Genomic DNA, 17,397 nt, shown 5'->3' on the forward strand with positions numbered 1-17,397 from the left:
TTTTGTACATTTGCTTGCGTGTGCTAGTTGAGACCTGCTGTGATTGGGTTTTAGTTAGTTATTAAATGCTAACATGACAGTTTTTTGGTTTTGCACATTATTGATGATTGTATTTCATGACTACTCTTCTAAGGGTATTGCCTTCCTTTATACTTCAGTTCTCCTGTACCACTCTCCCTGTGACTTTTAGCAGTTTAAGGCTACTTTCACACTAGCGTTCGGGTGTCCGCTCGTGCGCTCCGTTTGAAGGGGCTCACGAGCGGCCCCGAACGCATCCGTCTGGCCCTAATGCATTCTCAGTGGAGGCGGATCCACTGAGAATGCATCCGCCTGCCAGCGCTCAGCCTCCACTCCGCTCAGTGAGCGGACACCTGATCGCAGCTTGCAGCGTTCGGGTGTCCGCCTGGCCGTGTGGAGGCGAGCGGATCCGTCCAGACTTACAATGTAAGTCAATGGGGACGGATCCGCTTGAAGATGACACCATATGGCTCAATCTTCAAGCGGATCCGTCCCCCATTGACTTACAATGTAAAGTCTGAACGGATCCGCTCAGGCTACTTTCATACTTAGAAAATGTTCTAAGTTTTAATGCAGACGGATCCGTTCTGAACGGATGTGAACGTCTGCATTATCGGAGCGGATCCGTCTGATGAAACCTCAGACGGATCCGCTCCGAACGCTAGTGCGTTCAGAGCGGGTCCGTCTGGTATCTGCACAGACGGATCCGCTCCTATAATGCAAACGCTTAGATCAGAGCGGGTCCGTCTGGTATCTGCACAGACGGATCCGCTCCTATAATGCAAACGCTTAGATCCGTTCAGAACGGATCCGTTTGCATTACCATGAACAAAAAAAAAAACAATTATTTTTTTATTTTTTTTTTTTGTTCATGATAATGCAAACGGATCCGTTTTGACTTTACATTGAAAGTCAATGGGGGACGGATCCGTTTGAAGATTGAGCCATACTGTGTCAACTTCAAACGGATCCGTCCCCATTGACTTACATTGTAAGTCTGGACGGATCCGTTTGCCTCCGCACGGCCAGGCGGACACCCGAACGCTGCAAGCAGCGTTCAGGTGTCCGCCTGCCTAGCGGAGCGGAGGACAAACGCTGCCAAACTGATGCATTCTGAGCGGATCCGCATCAACTCAGAATGCATTGGGACTGGACGGATCCGTTTGGGGCCGCTTGTGAGAGCCTTCAAACGGAGCTCACAAGCGGACACCCAAACGCTAGTGTGAAAGTAGCCTTAGGCAGTAATTTATGATTTTCTTTTTCTCTCAATAAATCTTGTGTTAAGCATAAAAAAAAAAAAAAATTATATATACAAACCGGATTCCAAAAAAGTTCGGACACTATACAAATCGTGAATAAAAACTGAATGCAATGATGTGGAGGTGCCAACTTCTAATATTTTATTCAGAATAGAACATAAATCACGGAACAAAAGTTTAAACTGAGAAAATGTACCATTTTAAGGGAAAAATATGTTGAATCAGAATTTCATGGTGTCAACAAATCCCAAAAAGTTGGGACAAGGCCATTTTTACCACTGTGTGGCATCTCCCCTTCTTCTTACAACACTCAACAGACGTCTGGGGACCGAGGAGACCAGTTTCTCAAGTTTAGAAATAGGAATGCTCTCCCATTCTTGTCTAATACAGGCCTCTAACTGTTCAATCGTCTTGGGCCTTCCTTGTTGCACCTTCCTCTTTATGATGCGCCAAATGTTCTCTATAGGTGAAAGATCTGGACTGCAGACTGGCCATTTCAGTACCCGTATCCTTCTCCTACGCGGCCATGATGTTGTGATTGATGCAGAATGTGGTCTGGCATTATCTTGTTGAAAAATGCAGGGTCTTCCCTGAAAGAGATGACGTCTGGATGGGAGCATATGTTGTTCTAGAACCTGAATATATTTTTCTGCATTGATGGTGCCTTTCCAGACATGCAAGCTGCACATGCCACACGCACTCATGCAACCCCATACCATCAGAGATGCAGGCTTCTGAACTGAACGTTGATAACCACTTGGGTTGTCCTTGTCCTCTTTGGTCCGGATGACATGGCGTCCCAGATTTCCAAAAAGAACTTTGAATCGTGACTCGTCTGACCACAGAACAGTCTTCCATTTTGCCACACTCCATTTTAAATTATCCCTGGCCCAGTGAAAACACCTGAGCTTGTGGATCTTGCTTAGAAATGGCTTCTTCTTTGCACTGTAGAGTTTCAGCTGGCAACGGCGGATGGCACGGTGGATTGTGTTCACTGACAATGGTTTCTGGAAGTATTCCTGAGCCCATTCTGTGATTTCCTTTACAGTAGCATTCCTGTTTGTGGTGCAGTGTCGTTTAAGGGCCCGGAGATCACGGGCATCCAGTATGGTTTTACGGCCTTGACCCTTACGCACAGAGATTGTTCCAGATTCTCTGAATCTTCGGATGATGTTATGCACAGTTGATGATGATAGATGCAAAGTCTTTGCAATTTTTCGCTGGGTAACACCTTTCTGATATTGCTCCACTATCTTTCTGCGCAACATTGTGGGAATTGGTGATCCTCTACCCATCTTGGCTTCTGAGAAACACTGCCACTGAGAGAAGCTCTTTTTATACCCAATCATGTTGCCAATTGACCTAATTAGTGTTAATTGGTCTTCCAGCTCTTCGTTATGCTCAAATTTACTTTTTCCAGCCTTTTATTGCTACTTGTCCCAACTTTTTTGGGATTTGTTGACACTGTGAAATTTTGAATCAACGTATTTTTCCTTTAAAATGATACATTTACTCGGATTAAACGTTTGATCTGTCATCTACGTTCTATTACAAATAAAATATTGACATTTGCCATCTCCACATGATTGCATTCAGTTTTTATTCACAATTTGTTTAGTGTCCCAACTTTTTTGGAATCCGGTTTGTGTATATATATATATATATATATATATATATACACAGTACAGACCAAAAGTTTGGACACACCTTCTCATTCAAAGAGTTTTCTTTATTTTCATGACTATTAAGGCATCAAAACATGAATTAACACATATGGAATTATATACATAACAAACAAGTGTAAAACAACTGAAAATATGTCATATTCTAGGTTCTTCAAAGTAGCCACCTTTTGCTTTGATTACTGCTTTGCACACTCTTGGCATTCTCTTGATGAGCTTCAAGAGGTAGTCCCCTGAAATGGTCTTCCAACAGTCTTGAAGGAGTTCCCAGAGATGCTTAGCACTTGTTGGCCCTTTTGCCTTCACTCTGCGGTCCAGCTCACCCCAAACCATCTCGATTGGGTTCAGGTCCGGTGACTGTGGAGGCCAGGTCATCTGGCGCAGCACCCCATCACTCTCCTTCACGGTCAAATAGCCCTTACTTTCAAAGTTTTCATAAATTTTTCGGCTGACTGACTGACCTTCATTTCTTAAAGTAATGATGGCCACTCGTTTTTCTTTACTTAGCTGCTTTTTTCTTGCCATAATACAAATTCTAACAGTCTATTCAGTAGGACTATCAGCTGTGTATCCACCTGACTTCTCCTCAACGCAACTGATGGTCCCAACCCCATTTATAAGGCAAGAAATCCCACTTATTAAACCTGGCAGGGCACACCTGTGAAGTGAAAACCATTTCAGGGGACTACCTCTTGAAGCTCATCAAGAGAATGCTAAGAGTGTACAAAGCAGTAATCAAAGCAAAAGGTGGCTACTTTGAAGAACCTAGAATATGACATATTTTCAGTTGTTTCACACTTGTTTGTTATGTATATAATTCCACATGTTCATAGTTCATAGTTTTGATGCCTTCAGTGTGAATCTACAATTTTCATAGTCATGAAAATAAAGAAAACTCTTTGAATGAGAAGGTGTGTCCAAAATTTTGGTCTGTACTGTATATATATATATATATATATATATATATATATATAGTGAGACGGTTGCAAGTACTCTTCTAATATGATTTCATCGAGCAGTTTTGATTTGAGGGGGGGAGTTTTTTTGACACTCGCCTTGAGAGAAATATTACCTAGAAACTGCACTGGAAGTAGGTAAGGGAAATCTATACTGTCTATTATGTAGTGCAGTGTTAAAGGGTGCCTTCATAAGTAAAAGTGTGTATAAAACCATGCCTTCTTGTGTAAAAGTGGGCCTCCTGTGAAGTGTGTTAGGGCTTGCGCTACGCACCAACTTTGGCTCACAACACACACTGTGCGGCCAAAAATTGAAGCAACACAATGCTACATTTCAACTAATGAAAGTGAATGGTGTTGTGACTCGACAGTCACTCCATTCACTTAACTGCAGCACCACATTGCTGTGCAACATATGTCCCAGGCCAATGATGCTGTGTAGTTCAAGCTTTAATGTGTGTCTATGTGGTGTGGGGATTTGCTCTGGTAGGCAGCTTAGCGGACGCAGTACAGAGGCAATCACAAAGTCTTTAACTTTAAATAGTTCAGTGTTTATTCACACAAAAGGCAAAACAAAATAACAGTTCGCAGTATTGGTGTATGTTCACACCATGGAAAGTCCACAGAACACTAACGTTAATCTGGTTAGCATTTTTTCATCAGCCATCCACTGCAGACTTTGGGGGCCTGTTTTCCAGCAATGCAGCTCTCAGGCCTTCAGCATGGCACACCTCATGCAGATCCCAAAACCACAGCGTCTCCACAGCTTCACTGTGAAGTGGAGGATAATTCACACAGCTGAGACTGCTGGCTGGGTTTTTATATCCCAAACCAAAAACCGGCCTGGAACGTGGGGAGTAGCCACCCACCCTGCACTTTGGCTGCTCCCAGTAAGAGCCGGCCCAGATCGGCTCTACAGCCATACTAAATAACAAATAGTGTCAATCAGCACTAACTGCCGCTGACACTTAAAATTACCGGCTCTTACCTCACTGAGGCCAGGAATCTTGGTGACACATACCTTCCGTTAATGACGGACCCTTGCGCCTTCCTACAGTGGGTAAAAAACGCCTGCCTGTGCATGTTGTATATAAAAGTGTGCCTTTATGTGTAGAAACATAAATGCACTACCATAAAATAGTAGTGTGCTACACTGGTTTTATAAGTTATATTTCTTTTTGGGGCAATGGCAAAACATGAATAAAATAATAAAATAAACTCACCTTCCCAATCCAGCACTACCACTTCCTATTCTTCCCCAGGCTACAACACAGATATACTGTTGTGATTGCAGTGGTGACGTCCCATATATCACTGCAGCCAATCACTGGTCTCAGTGGTGTATGCCATTTGACGGCTGCAACCACAATACATCACTATTGCAGCCTGGGAAAAAAAACTAATTATTGCATATAAACGTATGCTTGTATGTAAAAAGAGAGCATGAAAGTTGCTTATGTGCGTTTGTGAAAACATGCATCTTAGGCCTCATGCACACAACCGTATTTTTCATTTGTGTGCTAGCTACATTTCATGCAGATTGCACACAGACCCCTTCATTTACACAGATGTCATCTATGTGCTGTCTGCATCCCTATGTCCATTCCGCAAATTATAGAACATGTCCTATTCTGTTACATAATGTGGACGAGAATAGTTTTTTCTAGTGGGAGTGAGAAAAATGAGGAGCACACACTGTATTTTGCAGTTCTGTAGTTTGCGGGCCGAAATATGAATACAGTCATGTGCATGAGGCTGTGTGCGCTATTGTCTGTATGCCTGGATGGAGAAGATCCTATTAGGACCCTGAGAGGTCTGTTCTTTCCTACATCACTTTAAATCAAAAGAAGCATCTAAGTGACTCAAAGGAGAAAGGAAATGTTCACTAATATTTTCTTAAAAATGGTTTCTCTTTTTCTTAAAAACACACTTTTCTTAAAAACAGTCCTCCTTTTGATCTAAAAACATGTAAGGGAAAACAATCTCCCAACTGTGAAGTAAAAGGGAATACATTTTGGGGATAGACAGAAGCTGCATGCAATGTAGTGATTTCGTAAGAAACAAAACTGCATATGAGTTGCATGGAACAGCTGACAAATTTCTCATCAAAATGAGAAATTTCTGTGGCAGTTGCATGCAATGTAATAGAACACATGTAATCACTATTTTTTATGTGCTAGTTGGTGTGATTGTCTGCATATTTAAGACTGACTTCTGTTGCTTTATCTAAATGAGCTTTGTTCTGTTACTGTATCGAAGCACAGAGTTTGGTTTTGTCACTGTATGCATGCACAGAGCTTGGTTCTGTTACCGTCTCTATGTACAGAGCTTGGTTCTGTTACCGTCTCTATGTACAGAGCTTGGTTCTGTTACCTTCTCTATGCACAGAGCTTGGTTCTATTACCGTCTCTATGCACAGAGCTTGGTTCTGTTACCGTCTCTATGCACAGAGCTTGGTTCTGTTACCTTCTCTATGTACAGAGCTTGGTTCTGTTACCTTCTCTATGCACAGAGCTTGGTTCTGTTACCTTCTCTATGCACAGAGCTTGGTTCTGTTACCTTCTCTATGTACAGAGCTTGGTTCTGTTACCGTCTCTATGCACAGAGCTTAGTTCTGTTACCGTCTCTATGCACAGAGCTTGGTTCTGTTACCTTCTCTATGTACAGAGCTTATTTCTGTTACCGTCTCTATGCACAGAGCTTGGTTCTGTTACCGTCTCTATGCACAGAGCTTGGTTCTGTTACTGTCTCTATGCACAGAGCTAGGTTCTGTTACCTTCTCTATGTACAGAGCTTGGTTCTGTTACCTTCTCTATGCACAGAGCTTGGTTCTGTTACCGTCTCTATGTACAGAGCTTGGTTCTGTTACCATCTCTATGCACAGAGCTTGGTTCTGTTACCTTCTCTATGTACAGAGCTTGGTTCTGTTACCTTCTCTATGCACAGAGCTTGGTTCTGTTACCTTCTCTATGCACAGAGCTTGGTTCTGTTACCTTCTCTATGTACAGAGCTTTGGTTCTGTTACCGTCTCTATGCACAGAGCTTGGTTCTGTTACCTTCTCTATGTACAGAGCTTGGTTCTGTTACCGTCTCTATGTACAGAGCTTGGTTCTGTTACCGTCTCTATGCACAGAGCTTGGTTCTGTTACTGTCTCTATGTACAGAGCTTGGTTCTGTCACTGTCTCTATGTACAGAGCTTGGTTCTGTTACTGTCTCTATGTACAGAGCTTGGTTCTTTTACCTTCTCTATGCACAGACTTGGTTCTGTTACCGTCTCTATGCACAGAGCTTGGTTCTGTTACCGTCTCTATGTACAGAGCTTGGTTCTGTTACCGTCTCTATGCACAGAGCTTGGTTCTGTTACCGTCTCTATGTACAGAGCTTGGTTCTGTTACCGTCTCTATGCACAGAGCTTGGTTCTGTTACCGTCTCTATGCACAGAGCTTGGTTCTGTTACCGTCTCTATGCACAGAGCTTGGTTCTGTTACCGTCTCTATGCACAGAGCTTGGTTCTGTTACCGTCTCTCTATGTACAGAGCTTGGTTCTGTTATTGTATCTATGCACAGAGCTTGGTTCTGTTATTGTATCTATGCACAGAGCTTGGTACTGTTATTGTATCTATACACACAGCTTGGTTCTGTTATCGTATCTATGCACAGAGCTTGGTTTTGTTACTTTCTCTATGTACAGAGCTTGGTTCTGTTACTGTATCTATGCACAGAGCTTGGTTCTGTTACTGTATCTATACATGCAGCTTGGTTCTGTTACCTTCTCTATGCACAGAGCTTGGTTCTGTTACCTTCTCTATGTACAGAGCTTGGTTCTGTTACCGTCTCTATGCACAGAGCTTGGTTCTGTTACCGTCTCTATGCACAGAGCTTCGTTCTGTTACCTTCTCTATGCACAGAGCTTGATTCTTTTACCATCTCTATGCACAGAGCTTGATTCTTTTACCATCTCTATGCACAGAGCTTGGTTCTGTTACCGTCTCTATGCACAGAGCTTGGTTCTGTTACCGTCTCTATGTACAGAGCTTGGTTCTGTTACCGTCTCTATGTACAGAGCTTGGTTCTGTTACCATCTCTATGTACAGAGCTTGGTTCTGTTACCGTCTCTATGCACAGAGCTTGGTTCTGTTACCGTCTCTATGCACAGAGCTTGGTTCTGTTACCGTCTCTATGCACAGAGCTTGGTTCTGTTACCGTCTCTATGCACAGAGCTTGGTTCTGTTACCGTCTCTATGCACAGAGCTTGGTTCTGTTACCTTCTCTATGCACAGAGCTTAGTTCTGTTACCTTCTCTATGTACAGAGCTTGGTTCTGTTACCGTCTCTATGTACAGAGCTTGGTTCTGTTACCTTCTCTATGCACAGACTTGGTTCTGTTACCGTCTCTATGCACAGAGCTTGGTTCTGTTACCGTCTCTATGCACAGAGCTTGGTTCTGTTACCTTCTCTATGCACAGAGCTTGGTTCTGTTACCTTCTCTATGTACAGAGCTTTGGTTCTGTTACCGTCTCTATGCACAGAGCTTGGTTCTGTTACCTTCTCTATGTACAGAGCTTGGTTCTGTTACGGTCTCTATGTACAGAGCTTGGTTCTGTTACCGTCTCTATGCACAGAGCTTGGTTCTGTTACTGTCTCTATGTACAGAGCTTGGTTCTTTTATCTTCTCTATGCACAGACTTGGTTCTCTTACCGTCTCTATGCACAGAGCTTGGTTCTGTTACCGTCTCTATGCACAGAGCTTGGTTCTGTTACTGTCTCTATTTACAGAGCTTGGTTCTTTTACCTTCTCTATGCACAGACTTGGTTCTGTTACCGTCTCTATGCACAGAGCTTGGTTCTGTTACCGTCTCTATGCACAGAGCTTGGTTCTGTTACCTTCTCTATGCACATAGCTTGGTTCTGTTACCTTCTCTATGTACAGAGCTTGGTTCTGTTACCGTCTCTATGTACAGAGCTTGGTTCTGTTACCGTCTCTATGTACAGAGCTTGGTTCTGTTACCGTCTCTATGCACAGAGCTTGGTTCTGTTACCGTCTCTATGCACAGAGCTTGGTTCTGTTACCGTCTCTATGCACAGAGCTTAGTTCTGTTACCGTCTCTATGCACAGAGCTTGGTTCTGTTACCGTCTCTATGTACAGAGCTTGGCTCTGTTACCGTCTCTATGCACAGAGCTTGGTTCTGTTACCGTCTCTATGCACAGAGCTTGGTTCTGTTATTATATCTATGCACAGAGCTTGGTACTGTTATTGTATCTATACACACAGCTTGGTTCTGTTACTGTATCTATACACACAGCTTGGTTCTGTTATCGTATCTATGTACAGAGCTTGGTTCTGTTACCGTCTCTATGCACAGAGCTTGGTTTTGTTACTTTCTCTATGTACAGAGCTTGGTTCTGTTACTGTATCTATGCACAGAGCTTGGTTCTGTTACTGTATCTATACATGCAGCTTGGTTCTGTTACCTTCTCTATGCACAGAGCTTGGTTCTGTTACCGTCTCTATGCACAGAGCTTAGTTCTGTTACCTTCTCTATGTACAGAGCTTGGTTCTGTTACCGTCTCTATGCACAGAGCTTGGTTCTGTTACCTTCTCTATGTACAGAGCTTGGTTCTGTTACCGTCTCTATGCACAGAGCTTGGTTCTGTTACCTTCTCTATGCACAGAGCTTGGTTCTGTTACCGTCTCTATGCACAGAGCTTGGTTCTGTTACCGTCTCTATGTACAGAGCTTGGTTCTGTTACCGTCTCTATGTACAGAGCTTGGTTCTGTTACCGTCTCTATGCACAGAGCTTGGTTCTGTTACCGTCTCTATGCACAGAGCTTGGTTCTGTTACCGTCTCTATGCACAGAGCTTGGTTCTTTTACCGTCTCTATGCACAGAGCTTGGTTCTGTTACCTTCTCTATGTACAGAGCTTGGTTCTGTTACCGTCTCTATGCACAGAGCTTGGTTCTGTTACCTTCTCTATGCACAGAGCTTGGTTCTGTTACCGTCTCTATGCACAGAGCTTGGTTCTGTTACCTTCTCTATGTACAGAGCTTGATTCTTTTACCATCTCTATGCACAGAGCTTGGTTCTGTTACCGTCTCTATGCACAGAGCTTGGTTCTGTTACCGTCTCTATGTACAGAGCTTGGTTCTGTTACCGTCTCTATGTACAGAGCTTGGTTCTGTTACCGTCTCTATGCACAGAGCTTGGTTCTGTTACCGTCTCTATGCACAGAGCTTGGTTCTGTTACTGTCTCTATGCACAGAGCTTGGTTCTGTTACCGTCTCTATGCACAGAGCTTGGTTCTGTTACCGTCTCTATGTACAGAGCTTGGTTCTGTTACCGTCTCTATGCACAGAGCTTGGTTCTGTTACTGTCTCTATGCACAGAGCTTGGTTCTGTTATTGTATCTATGCACAGAGCTTGGTTCTGTTATTGTATCTATACACACAGCTTGGTTCTGTTACTGTATCTATGCACAGAGCTTGGTTCTGTTACTGTATCTACAGTCGTGGCCAAAAGTTTTGAGAATGACACAAATATTAGTTTTCACAAAGTTTGCTGCTAAACTGCTTTTAGATCTTTGTTTCAGTTGTTTCTGTGATGTAGTGAAATATAATTACACGCACTTCATACGTTTCAAAGGCTTTTATCGACAATTACATGACATTTATGCAAAGAGTCAGTATTTGCAGTGTTGGCCCTTCTTTTTCAGGACCTCTGCAATCCGACTGGGCATGCTCTCAATCAACTTCTGGGCCAATTCCTGACTGATTCCAACCCATTCTTTCATAATCACTTCTTGGAGTTTGTCAGAATTAGTGGGTTTTTGTTTGTCCACCCGCCTCTTGAGGATTGACCACAAGTTCTCAATGGGATTAAGATCTGGGGAGTTTCCAGGCCATGGACCCAAAATGTCAACGTTTTGGTCCCCGAGCCACTTAGTTATCACTTTTGCCTTATGGCACGGTGCTCCATCGTGCTGGAAAATGCATTGTTCTTTACCAAACTGTTGTTGGATTGTTGGAAGAAGTTGCTGTTGGAGGGTGTTTTGGTACCATTCTTTATTCATGGCTGTGTTTTTGGGCAAAATTGTGAGTGAGCCCACTCCCTTGGATGAGAAGCAACCCCACACATGAATGGTCTCAGGATTCTTTACTGTTGGCATGACACAGGACTGATGGTAGCGCTCACCTTTTCTTCTCCGGACAAGCCTTTTTCCAGATGCCCCAAACAATCGGAAAGAGGCTTCATCGGAGAATACGACTTTGCCCCAGTCCTCAGCAGTCCATTCACCATACTTTCTGCAGAAGATCAATCTGTCCCTGATGTTTTTTTTGGAGAGAAGTGGCTTCTTTGCTGCCCTTCTTGACACCAGGCCATCTTCCAAAAGTCTTGGCCTCACTGTGCGTGCAGATGCGCTCATACCTGCCTGCTGCCATTCCTGAGCAAGCTCTGCACTGGTGGCACTCCGATCCCGCAGCTGAATCCTCTTTAGGAGACTATCCTGGCGCTTCCTGGACTTTCTTGGACGCCCTGAAGCCTTCTTAACAAGAATTGAACCTCTTTCCTTGAAGTTCTTGATGATCCTATAAATTGAGGTGCAATCTTAGTAGCCACAATATCCTTGCCTGTGAAGCCATTTTTACGCAACGCAATGATGGCTGCACGCGTTTCATTGCAGGTCACCATGGTTAACAATGGAAGAACAATGATTTCAAGCATCACCCTCCTTTTAACATGTCAAGTCTGCCATTTTAAACCAATCAGCCTGACATAATAATCTCCAGCCTTGTGCTCGTCAACATTCTCACCTGAGTTAACAAGACGATTACTGAAATGATCTCAGCAGGTCCTTTAATGACAGCAATGAAATGCAGTGGAAAGGTTTTTTTGGGATTAAGTTAATTTTCATGGCAAAGAAGGACTATGCAATTCATCTGATCACTCTTCATAACATTCTGCAGTATATGCAAATTGCTATTATAAAAACTTAAGCAGCAACTTTTCCAATTTCCAATATTTATCTAATTCTCAAAACTTTTGGCCACGACTGTATACACACAGCTTCGTTCTGTTATCGTATCTATGCACAGAGCTTGGTTTTGTTACTTTCTCTATGTACAGAGCTTGGTTCTGTTACTGTATCTATGCACAGAGCTTGGTTCTGTTACTGTATCTATACATGCAGCTTGGTTCTGTTACTGTCTGTATACACAAAGCTTGGTTCTATTACCATCTCTATGCACAGAGCTTAGTTCTGTTACTGTATCTATGCACAGAGCTTGGTTCTGTTACTGTATCTATACACAGAGCTTGGTTCTGTTATTGTATCTATATACACAGCTTGGTTCTGTTATTGCATTAATGCACAGATTTTGGTTCTGTTATCTTATCTATGCACAGAGCTTGGTTCTGTTACTGTATCTATACACAGAGCTTCATTCTGTTATCGTATCTATGCACAGAGCTTGGTTCTGTTATCTTATCTATGCACAGAGCTTGGTTCTGTTACTGTATCTATACACACAGCTTCGTTCTGTTACTGTATCTATGCACAGAGCTTGGTTCTGTTATTGCATCAATGCACAGATTTTGGTTCTGTTATCTTATCTATGTACAGAGCTTGGTTCTGTTGACTTATCCAAGTACAAAGCTTAGTTATGATGTCATCTGTTAGTGTATGATAGATCTGAGCATGGTTCTGTTAGCATTTCTTAGTGTATACAAAACAGATGGCTGGCATCCACAACTCAGAGAATTATTTTCTCTCTCTCTTGGTGCTCAGTGAATCATGATGAGAAAAAATCCCAATGTTATAGAGAAAATTCAGGGCACTCATCAATAATTTTCAAAAATAGAAATTAAATGTTTATTCGAGCCAACATTGTTTTTCAGTTTTAAATGGCCAACGTTTCGGTCCCTCCCGGAGATTGTTTGCGGCCTCCAATGTGATGCTGACCGGAAAAAAGGTGGCCACCTTTCTTCCGGTCAGCATCACATTGGAGGCCGCGAACAATCTCCGGGAGGGACCGAAACGGCCATTTAAAACTGGAAACCAATGGTGGCTCGAATAAACATTTAATTTCTATTTCTGCAAATGTTTGATGAGTGCCGTAAATTTTCTTTATTGCATTTCTTAGTGCACAGCTTGGTTCAGATATTGTATGTTAGTACTGAGCTTGGTTCTATTACTGGGTCTAAGTACTTGGCTCTTCTGCCATATCTATGTTTAAAGCTTATTTCTTGTAAATTTAAGTTTTATTAGAATTTTTTCAAATAGAAATTATAGCATAAACAAGCTTATTTCTGTTACCATATCTGAGCATATCTTATTGCTGAGCTTAGTTCAGTTAGCATATCTAATTAGCAGCTTAGGATAATATAGATAATTTAGTGTATATATCATATGGATATGTTGCACGGCATTAACTTTACTAAATGTACTCCTTTCAAAGACAATAACTTATATGTACCTCAAAATGGTGGTAACAAAAACTGTAACTCATCTTGCAAAAAAAACAAACCCTCATTCAACTACATGGCTAGATAATAAGGCTATGGCTCTTGGAATACAAAGACATAAAAATTACTCTTTCTCTACAAAACATGCTTTTACAGTCCAAAATTAGTAAAATATGAAATAATTAGTGTTGAGTGATCATGCTCGGCCAAACACCAGTTCGGCTTGAGCATTGCTATGATCGGCACATCGTGGAGTTCGGCCAAACACAGCGTGTGCTCGAGCGCGATGTATTTAAATCTAATTTAGCCTCTATTACTATGCAGAAGATCGCTGTACAGGGAGGAAATCCCTCAGTGTGAGTCTGCGGCTTAGGAGTCCCTGCTCTGACTCCATATATAGCTATGTCCATATATGGAGTCAGTGCTTGGGGACAGTAGAAGTCTCATATTTCTTTTTTTTTGTGACTGGTTATGCAACTGTATAGTGTAGTGGTTAAAGTTCTGGGTTATGATGCAGAAGCTGTGAGTTCAAATACCGTCACAAACTTTATCAGAAATAGAGGTTAAATTAGATTTATATATGGCACAAAATAAATGTGTGATTAATAAAACATATATATATATATATATATACACTGCCAGTCCAAAAAAAAAGTCGCCACCAAAAATATTTTGTTGGACCGCCTTTAGCTTTGATTACTGCACGCATTTGTTGTGGCATTGTTTCGATAAGCTTCTGCAATGTCACAAGATTTATTTCCATCCAGTGTTGCATTCATTTTTCACCAAGATTTTGCATTGATGATGGTAGAGTCTGACTGCTGTGCAAAGCCTTCCCCAGCACATCCCAAAGATTCTCAATGGGGTTAAGGTCTGGACTCTGTGGTGGCCAATCCATGTGTGAAAATGATGTCTCATGCTCCCTGAACCACTCTTTCACAATTTGAGCCCGATGAATCCTGGCATTGTCATCTTGGAATAGGCCCATGCCATTAGGGAAGAACAAATCCATTGATGGAATAACCTGGTCATTCAGTATGTTCAGGTAATCAGCTGACCTCATTCTTGGAGCACATACTGTTGCTGAACCTAGACCTGACCAACTGCAGCAACCCCAGATCATAACACTGTCCCCACAGGCTTGTACAGTAGGCACTAGGGGTGCATCACTTCATCTGCCTCTCTTCTTACAATGATGTGCCCATCAGCTATCACTCTGGAACAGGGTAAATCTTGACTCATAGGACCACATGACCTTCTTCAATTGCTCCAATGTCCAATCTTTATGCTCCCTAGCAAATTGAAGCCTTACAGCTACACAGCTGTTCAGTCCCAATCCCTTGAGTTCCCTGTGCATTGTGCATGTGGAAATGCTCTTACTTTCACTATTAAGCATAGCCCTGAGTTCTACTGTTGTTTTTCTTCGATTTGATTTCACCAAACTTTTAAAGGGCTTCTGTCACCCCACTAAACTCATTTTATTTTTTTTGGGGTACTTATAATCCCTATCCTGCGATATACCTATACATTATTTTATTAATCATTTTCGTTCTGTAGATATGCCAAAAAATGTACTTTTATAATATGCTAATTACCTGTCTACCAGGAAGTAGGGCGTCTACTTGCTGGTAGCAGCCGCAAAAAAACCGCCCCCTCCTCCTGTTGATTGACAGGGCCAGCCGCGATCTCCTCCTCCGGCCGGCCCTGTCAGCATTTCAAAAATCACGCGCCTGTGTTCATTCGGCGCAGGCGCTCTGAGATAAGGAGGCTCGCCTCCTCAGCACTCCCTCAGTGCGCCTGCGCCGATGACGTCTTCTCTTTTGGTTAAAAAAATAATAATAATAATTTAACTCACCTTAATCCACTTGCTCGCGCAGCCCGGCTTCTCTTCTGTCTTCTTCTTTGCTGTGTACAGGAAAAGGACCTGTGGTGACGTCACTTCGGTCATCACATGGTCCATCACCATGTGATGACCGGAGTGATGTCACCAAAGGTCCTTTTACTGTACACAGCAAAGAAGAAGACAGAAAAGATGCCGGCTACGCGAGCAAGTAGATTAAGGTGAGTTAAATTTTCATTTTAATTTTTTTAACCCCTCCAGCGCTATTGTACTATGCATTCTGTATTAAGAATGCCATTATTTTCCCTTATAACCATGTTATAAGGTAAAATAATAAAATCTACACAACTCCGATCCCAAACTCGAACTTCTGTGAAGAAGTTCGGGTTTGGGTACCAGACATGCCAATTTTTCTCACGCGTGTGCAAAACGCATTACAATGTTTTGCACTCGCGCTGAAAAATTGCGCATGTTCCCGAACTTTTTCCCGCAACACCCGTGTGAAACCAACCTAAGTGTTCTACTCGAGCACTTTGGGGCTCGATCAACACTAGAAATAATCTATACAAATCTTTTTAATAATGTTATTTATACTGCACTGTTCATGTAATAAAAAAGCCATGTAATGATAGCGGTTTTACTATTTAAAAAGTTATGTGTCCTGGAATTCAGTGTAAAATTGCTGTCATAAAGGCAGAACAATTAACTAGCAAAATTTGCATGCACCTATAGGGTGGGCCCCCAAATTCACTTCCACTGGTGGGCTCTAGGGCACATCCTCTGTTTGCGGGGTGGCAGGTGCCACTGTCACTCCAGAGGGGAATGAAGAGGCCGAGACTGCAGCAGAAGAGGAAGCAGGAGGAGCCAGAGACCTTTCTTGGTTTTTGAGGTGTCTACTCCACTGCAGCTTGTGCTTTGCACTTAGATGCCTGGTCATGCAGGTTGTGCTCAGGTTTAGAACGTTTATCCCTCGCTTCAGGCTCTGATTGCACAGCGTGCAAACCACTTGTGTCTTGTCGTCAGCACATTGTCTGAAGCTCCTTGGAGCTGGCTTTGGTGTGCTTGGTCCCTTGGTGCAGTGGGCAGTAGCAGGCGTACTGTCTAGGGGACGGCCGCTCCGCTTTTGCACCCTGCTCTCTCTTCTGCTGGGCTGGTGACTCTGTGCGACTACCGCCTGTTCCTACGAACTAGACAGGTCACTCGGATGACCTTGATTCCATGTGGGGTTGAGGACCTCATTGTCCTCCACATCATCTTCCACTAGGTCTTCACCCCTGCCCTCCTTGTCGGTCTGCACACTGCAGAAAGCCACAACATGGATGATGTTTCGTCATCATCCGAGACGTGCTGCGGTGGTCCTCCCATGTACTCATCCTGAAACATAAGTGGTTGGGCATCGGTGCACTCAATCTCTTCCCCTTCTGGGGCAGGGCTATGTGGATGGCCCTGGGAAACCCTGCTAGCAGAGTCATCAAAAAGCAGAAGTGACTGTTGCATGACTTGGGGCTCAGACTGCTTGGCTGATTTGCAAGGAGGTGAGGTGAAAGACTGATGGCCATGGGCTGCAGGTGCCAACTCTGATCTTTCAGCAGGAGACTGGATGGGAGACAATGTGAAGGAACTGGAGGCACTGTCAGCAACCCAATCTACTATCGCCTGTACTTGTTCAGGCCTCACCATTCGTAGAGCCGCATTAGGCCCGACCAAATAACGCTGAAGGTTCTGTCACCATGTCCTCTCCCTGCAACAGGAGCTCCACCAACACCAGCAGCACCACGACCGGGGCCACGTCCCTTATTTGACGCTCTCCTCGTTCTTTGCTTTCACCAACCAAACTAACAGATGGTTTATGTCAGGCAACTATGTAACCGCCAATAGTCAGCAATTAAGTTCACTGACAGTAAGGCAGTGCCGGTGTCATAAAGAGGAAAAATTTCTTGAGGCCACACAATAGTGTGACAGGCGAGTTTTATACAATTACTTTGCGGTCACAAAAAATGTTAATTTGTCAACCAACAATGTAACAGCAGTATTGACTGGTTGTATTGGACTGTCACAAATGCAGCAAAGGCCCCAAATGTAGTGTCTTGCACAAAATAGGTGTTTTTAAAAAAAAAAACTGAATATAACTGCAGTATTTAAAGCTTGTATTGGACTGTCACAAATGCACCAAGGGCCC

Source organism: Bufo bufo, chromosome 2 (assembly GCF_905171765.1).
Source record: "Bufo bufo chromosome 2, aBufBuf1.1, whole genome shotgun sequence".
NCBI classification, from domain to species: Eukaryota; Metazoa; Chordata; class Amphibia; order Anura; family Bufonidae; genus Bufo; species Bufo bufo.